The following is a 6,109-nucleotide window of genomic DNA, read 5'->3' on the forward strand; positions in this document are numbered from 1 at the left end:
GGATTTGGAAGAGTTGCTTTTCCATCATCAGCATAGATTCCATCCCTGGATCCAAGGTGACTGTTCCAGTTGTTGATACTTCCTAGGTGAAAAGAACAAGTGAAAGGCAAGTAGCTTCCTTTTAAGAATGTGACCTGAAAGCTGCTCACATCCCATTGGCTAACACTTGTTCACATGGTTTGGGAAATGTTATATTTAGATGGGCATCCCAATGGCAATTTGGAGGAGGAGGGATTTGGTTGTAAAATGAATAAGGGGAAGCTTTGCACAGTGACAGTATTGTAGTCAATGAGGTTTATCCAAGGCACAATTATTGCTAATTATAATGAATAAGGGTAGTCCTATGCAGGAAAACCCAAGTCTGCTTATATTTCATGTAGCACACCCTGTCCTCCTGATGTATACTTATTATTAGGCTTTCCTTTTTCATTGTTTCATTATTTCTTTATTAGTTATAGGTTTTCTTTAAAGTTTCAATTTATTATTATGTATAACAATATTAAGAGATAAACTTTATGAGTCATATTAAAAATTTTAAGGGTTTATTTGGGCAAAAATGAATTCCAATCAGTTAGTATTGAAACTAGCAGATAGAAAGGAGCTCTGAGGACCTGTATAAAATGAAAAACTTTTATATACAGAAGGGAGCAGGAACAAGGAAGTTATACTAGGCAAAGAAGTGGGTTGATTATGACCAAGTTACTTTCTTTTAGGAGATGACAGGGGTCTGACAGGCAGATTACTTAACTAGTGCTGATCAGACAATTCCTGATTGACTGGTTTAAGATTCCATTTCTGGGAAAGCAGAAACTGTAATTAAGTGAAGTCTTGGTGGTGGTATGAGGTTTAGCATAAGCAACTCCATTTCGGGTCTGTTGCCCTGTTTTTAATAGCAGAAAGATTCCAAGACACTCGAGGATAATATTCTCTATGATAATTATTTGAATAGAAGTAGTATGAAGCAATACCACTTGTCAAAATAAGAGGGCCTTTAGGTTTATTCAAAATGATTATTTTCTATTTAGTATCCTAGATATAATATGTTAATTGTAAGAGAGAATTTCTGCTGATCTGAAGTACCCCTTACCCCAAGTGTTATTTACATGAATTACTAGTATGCATGAGAGAGTTTCATTTTTTTGTTGTTGAATTGGGTGTATGGTGCACAACAGTTCTTTGGGGGTTGATATTCTTAGGAAGATAAAAGAGAGTAACTATGAGCACAATAGAGATGAGAAAAAGTTCTCTCTCATCCCTTCATCATTGCCTACATTTGGTCAATAGACAGATCTTGAGCCATTTAAAAAGTGTTGCTCAAAGGAACAGCTGTGTACGTATATGAATGTGTTTGATTCTGGGCATAAGCAGTGCTGCTTAGAGGCCCAGATAGTCAGTTGTAATGCGATTTCCAGAGAAGTCCATTCTTCACCCATTTCCTCAGCTGTGTTACAGATAATAGGACATATTTGTTATTCTGTGGGCTAGCAGACACAGGAAAGAGAGGTCACTGTGCCTGGAGAAAGACAGCGGGGAGAGTAAACAGAGGTGTATTAAAGTTGAGGGAAGACGGTTATCCTTATCACATTCCTACATAGGGTCCCAGAAATGACTGGGTAGTGGTGGTGATGGGAAATTTGGGGGGAAGGCTTTCTAAATGGATAGGTATAGGCTTGGAGCAGGGGACAGCCATGGGTTACTTCCAATGAGACTTCATGTGTGCTCAAAGACAAAGGAGTTTAAGACAGGGCTTCTCAAACTTTAAGTACAGATGAATTGTCAAGAGACCTTATTACAAGGCAAATTCTGGTTCAGTATCTTGGGTGGGGCTGAGATTGTACATTTCTATTAAATTCTTAAGTGATGCTGCTGTTACACAGGTAAGGCAACTTCCAGTACCAAGGACTTTGCAACATTGAATTAATCAAGCATTCATCCTACACATTTCCCAATTCACATCCTGAAGTCAGAAATGCCTGGATTTCAAAACTGGCTATTCCACTAACAAGTGTCATTGAGTGGTTGTTTGACCTCCCTGGGGCTTAATTTCATTACTAAAATGGACTTTTATGAGCCTTGTGGTGTTTGCTATTTCTATCCAGCAAATATTTCTATTTTTTTTTCTTATGTACATGGTTGGATTGCATGCCTCTGTTCTTGTGGAGTTAGGTGTGCCATATGTTTACTTTGGCCAATAAAATATAGGCATAATTGTTATATGTTACCTGCATGATTTTCGACCTTCTATTTCTCTCTGCCTTGATTACTGGCAATGTTGTAGTAGGTGTTTCATCATGAGGATCACACACAGCAGAAACCTCAGCAAACCCTTAGCAGACAGGTAACACGAGGATAAACTTTTATAGTTTTAAGCCACTGAGACTGTGGCAGAGTTTGTTATATTGGTAAAGCTGGCTTACATTGACTGGTACGAGCATTAAATGGAAAAAGTCAGATATTTGGCTACTGCACAGATATTCAGATGTTTCCCTTTCTTTTCTCTTCCCAACTCCTGTGATTTAGCTTTTTTTATTCCTCTGTATATATATTATAAAAGCAATAGGTCATTTTAAAAATGGTGAAAACTAGATTTATCCTTTTTTAAAAACGCTTTTAGTCCTTACAAAGTTTTGATTCGAAAATTCAGAACTTACAAATGAATGAAGCTTGGGAGCTGTCCAGAAGCTTCTTTCTCCTCATTATCATGACTAATTTCAAGTTAGCTGGAATTGTTCCACTGAAATCTAATCTGTTGGGTGATATTTAACACTATAACTGACTGGGAAACACAATAACTGATAAAGCAGGACCACAAAATGAACACCTAGTCATACTGATGGCTGTTTTCTATTTATATTGTTAAGCTTTATTTTTGAATTTTTTTGCTTGCTAAAAGAAGGGCATTTTTATTATTCCTCTGGGCACCCATGTGACTTTGGCCCTTACATGGCAAAGGCTCTTCTTTCTGTTTTTGAGCTTTTAGTTCTTTTCATATTTCATCTACCCTAAGAAATAAAGTGTTAACTAGCATTTCTTTGACCTTTTTACTGGGTTATAATTTAAGCGTCTGGTATTTCTTTTTTTACCTCACCTTTCTTCCAGCTCCGTAATCCATGTGTCAGAACAAGAATCACCAGCTAATCAAAATAGAGATAATTTACAAGGAATGTTTAAACCAGTCTTTCTTTGAACTTTCCTTGTAATTATTCTCCATCATTTCTCCAGTTCTTTTTTTTCCCCCCATTTATATCCTAATTCTATCTTCTAAGGAAAGGATATTTTTCCTTATCTCTTATCAGACGTACGTTGCTTTAAAAAAATGTATCATTCAAATCTTAAATATTAATTTATAAGAATTTCTCTTTTCATGAGTCTCCTTACTATATATATGAGATCTTTGATATTCAGGTACAATACCTGAGTGTGGGGATGTCTGTGTGTGTATATATATTTCTGTGTATATGTATATATAATATACATCTAGTATATAGAAAGCTCTATGTAAGTGTCAGCTATTGCTGTTAATGCTTAGTTTTTCTACATGCTTATATCCACAAGCCCTTTGCATTAGCCAGGTTTCTCCAAACAGAACTTGTAGTATGGAGATTTATTATGAGGATTTGGCTCATGTGACTGTGGAAGCTAAGAAGTCCCACTATCTGTTGTCTGCAAGCTGGAGACCCAGGAAAGGTGGTGTAATTTCCCCTCACGGAAACAGCATGAATAAAATAGCTGTCAGAATGCGTCTAAAAAAATCCCATTCTGAGGGCTGGAAATGGTAAGATGAGATGTTCCAAGTCAACTAGGCAGGTAGGAAGCAAAAAAAGGGTGAATTCTTCCTTTTTCTGGTTTTTGTTCTATTCAGGCCCTCAATGGATTGGATGATGCCCACCCCACATTGGGGAGGGAAATCTACTTGACTGAGATCACGGACTCAGTTGCTGATCTCATCTGGAAACACCCTCAAAAACACATCCAGAAATAATATTTAATCTGGCACCCAGATTAAATATTATGCAGGGGACACAGGTTCGTGCCCCCTGCATTAAATATTATGCAGGGGACACGGGTTCATGCCCCGGTCCGGGAAGATCCCACATGCCGTGGAGTGGCTGGGCCCGTGAGCCATGGCCGCTGAGCCTGAGTGTCCGGAGCCTGTGCTCCGCAACGGGAGACGCCACAACAGTGAGAGGCCCGCGTACCGCAAAAAAAAAAAAAAAATTAATCATTACATCCTTGAAGGCAAGGATCATTCCTTTTTAAAAAAATATGTCTTTATCCCTTAACACAGTGTCCTGTTAAGTACTTAACAGATGTTTGTGAATGAATAATAGCTGAGCAAGCAATTATATACACTAACATTCATATTCTCTAAGTTTCACATAGCCTATTCCCTATATAACTAAAATTATACTTGTTATATTGTAATTTGTTATTTTTCAATATTGAAGACAAAATAGTCTTATTTTTTTTTCAACTGCAGTGAGTTTTGGTGATGATGTGTTTCAATTTTCTGTCTTGCCCATTGCCAGTGAGAGTATAATTTGGGGAAAAGATGGCATTATCCTATACAACTGACTATTCACATACTTTCCCAGCAGTTCCCCTCTTAGTTATATCTTGAAGGATTTTTTGCACCAAGAACAGTACACATATACAGAAGCATTCCTAATAACCGTATTCATAACAACAAATCCCAGAAACCATCTAAATATCTGTAAACAGGATAATGGATAAGTAAATTGTGGTATATATGGAATAAAATTGAAGGGTCTGGTACTTTTTAGCAGTAATGGTCCCTAATTTTGTTTATTCCTCCTTAGACTCGTCCTTGTTTAGTACCTTTGCATGCTGACTCTGGAGCACGTGCTTTGGCCAATAAGATGATAGCAAATGTGATGCAAGCAGAAACTTAAAAAGTGCTTTTCACAGAAAACTTGCAACTGCCACTGTGTGTTTAAGCCCAGGCTAACCTACTGGAGACACGTGTTCCAGTTAACTCTATCACCCCGAGCTGACAGCCATCACCTACTAACCGCCAGTACTATCATCAAACAAGTAGAGAATGCCACTAGAACAACCACACTCCAAATAAAACTATGAGCTGATTGCAGCTGCTTGTGTGTGTGTGTGTGTGTGTGTGTGTGTGCACTGTGCAACCAGCATAGGTACTGCCTGTTGGAACTCAACCTAAGTTGTTGACCCAAAGAACAGTGAGCTAGTATGTGATTGCTCTTTGAAGCCAATACGTTTTGGGATGGTTGTTATATAGCAAAACCCAACTGGTATGAGCAATAAAAAGAGATGAACTATAATTACACACAACAATGTGATTAAATCATATTACCATTGTTATTTTTTTAAAAAAACAAGTCCCAGAGAGCTACATAAAGTTTGGAAAATTATTTGTAAAGAATACTAAGTAAATGTAAATCATTATTGCCTAACCATTATATATACGTTAATAATAAGCATTAACTGCAATTTCAGAATATAAATATAACCCTTAACATTTTAATATTTCCTACTAGCATTTTTCCATGCATATAGATGTATGTAATGAAAAACATAATTGAATACACATGCACATTTTTATACATTGTTTTTCTTACTTGACATGTCCTTAAGTTCTCCAAAAACATAATTAAAGACTAATTATCCATCACATTAGAAAATATATTTCATCGGTTTCCTACTTTTGATATTTTCATTATTTATACATTTTATTATTATTATCACCTTTAGGACACTCTCATCATAGAATAACTTCTTAAAAGTGGATTTAATCAAAATATTATAAATATATTTAAAAGTTATACATACTAACTGCATTCCGGAATAGACAAAACTTTACATGCCACCAGAAATGCATAAGATAAATTTTCTTGTTGAAATTTGCAGACATTTGGTATTACCCTATTCATAATCTTTGACAATTTGATAGGTAAAAATGACATCTCACTATTATTTTAATTAAGTTACTAGCTGAACTTGAAACTTTATTCATTAGTCATTTGTATTTTCACTTCTTTAAATTATCTTTTCATGTATTTTACTCTAGATACTTGCTTTCTTTTGATAGTTTATAATAGAGTTGATTGGGTTCCACCTT

The 6,109-nt window shown here is 36.1% G+C and overlaps 1 pseudogene; it reads left to right on the top strand.

Moving 5' to 3' along the window:
• The first annotated feature begins 259 nt into the window (after positions 1 to 259).
• Positions 260 to 327, top strand: LOC149748032 (U4 spliceosomal RNA; annotated as a pseudogene).
• Positions 328 to 6,109: the final 5,782 nt, after the last annotated feature.

Source organism: Delphinapterus leucas, chromosome 11 (assembly GCF_059928025.1).
Source record: "Delphinapterus leucas isolate spDelLeu-1000000601 "Yukka" chromosome 11, BTC_Dleu_Yukka2, whole genome shotgun sequence".
NCBI lineage: Eukaryota > Metazoa > Chordata > Mammalia > Artiodactyla > Monodontidae > Delphinapterus > Delphinapterus leucas.